The 1,778-nt window shown below is 38.5% G+C and overlaps 1 non-coding gene across 1 annotated transcript; it reads left to right on the forward strand.

The window, feature by feature from the left end:
* The first annotated feature begins 411 nt into the window (after positions 1-411).
* On the forward strand, positions 412-514 carry LOC149828640 (small nucleolar RNA R71). The gene has a single exon (XR_016434525.1). It is a non-coding gene; the product is annotated as a small nucleolar RNA R71 (small nucleolar RNA).
* The last annotated feature ends 1,264 nt before the right edge of the window (positions 515-1,778 follow it).

Genomic DNA, 1,778 nt, shown 5'->3' on the forward strand with positions numbered 1-1,778 from the left:
TAACCCTGAGCTGCCTAAACTTGTTCTTGAACAAATTCAGGATATTGATCTGCCGATGGGCACTCAGTGATATCGTGTGCCGGACTGGCACACAGAGTACACACCTGTTGTGTAGTGGGCGGTCCTGAGAGAAGCTGGTCCAGCTTCTGAGCAATCATGTCTACCTTGCACTGTAGTGCAGTAGATGGACCAATCTCAAGAACACCAGCTTTCTTCTGAATCCTGGGTGTGGCTCTATCCGAATGAGAACTCGAAGCATGGTGGAGGGAATTCTCAGCCAATGTATCAAATAACCTCCATGCTTCGTCCTCACTCTTCAGCATGAATGTCCCTCCACATAAAGAGTCAATCATCTGATGATTCTTGTCAGACAATCCATCGTAAAAGCTCTGCACCAGTTGCCATTTCAGCACCTGATGATGGGGACATTTCCTGAGGAGATCTTTCATTCTCTCCCAGGTCTCATGAAAGCACTCACCATCTAGCTCTGAAAAGCTAGTGATGGCTCTACGATATTGGTTCGTACGACCAATGGGAAAGTATTTCCGAAGAAACTCCTGTTGCAACTGATCCCAGGACTCTATTTCTACAGAATCTAAGGACTTTAGCCAATACTTGGATTTGTCCTTCAATGAAATGGGAATAGAGTCAACCTCAAAGCATCATCATCGAAATTCTGTATCTTGACCGTAGAACAGATTTCGAGAAATTCATCTAAATGTCGGTAGGGATCCTCGTGACTAAGGCCATAAAAGGATGGAAGCATCTGAATAATGTTGGCCTTGATCTCATAATGCGGCGCTCCTACATCGGGTCTCCGAATGCAGGATGCCTGAACATAATCTGTGGGAATGAAGTATTCTCGCAGAGGACGTGGATGAACTGGGGGTGGAGGTGGAGGATCCATGTCAGCCATTGTTGTCGAACTTCGATGAGAATGTAAAATTCTCTCTGGGTTGTCAACAAATGGATGTAATGGTGTTCCTACACCTCATCGCCCCTGCATACACTGGTACTAAGACCAGATGTAAGCAAACAACCTAAATCTAAAACTAAACTAACACAGGTACTAAAACGTAAATAAAACAGCAACTAAGAAACAGATATACTAACTATCTATGTCAGAATTCTATAACTAAATGAATAACAAATTAAACTATTCTAAAATACTAAAAAAAACAAATAAATACAGGAAATCACAAACTAAGTTTTTCTAAAACCCACCTGTCTAATCGCTCCTTGCAGAATGATAATTGAGTGAATCCTAGAAAGAACAGGATGTGAATCCTATATTTACTAACTATGTTAATCCTATATTCACTTACTAATCCTACTAACTAAAAATAAAACAACTAATTAACTAACTAAAACAAATTAATAAATCAAAATCTAAGAAATAAAGTAATTAATTCGCCGTTCCCCGACAACGGCGCCAAAATTTGGTTGATATTTTGAGATGATCTTTTTAAAACAATTATTTTCAATAAAACTTTGGAAAATCGTCAACCAAAAGTATAAAAACCGACTTTCCACAAAGTGGTAAGTACGGGTCGAATCCTCAGGGAACGGGAATTAATCAGAGTATTTCTTAAATTTTAATTTATTAATTACAAATATCAATGTATAATTACACAACTAATTAAATTAAAATAAAAACAACTTGAAATAGAACTCCAGTCTTCAGTTGCACGCTAGGGGGTATTTTGGTCTTTTCACCACTTAAACGATATTTGCACTTGAACAAAGAATCCTAGAAAAAATGAAGATGATTTTCAACC

The sequence above is a fragment of the Nuphar pumila genome, chromosome 9, assembly GCF_984573655.1.
Source record: "Nuphar pumila chromosome 9, dmNupPumi1.hap1.1, whole genome shotgun sequence".
In the NCBI taxonomy this organism is placed as follows: Eukaryota; Viridiplantae; Streptophyta; class Magnoliopsida; order Nymphaeales; family Nymphaeaceae; genus Nuphar; species Nuphar pumila.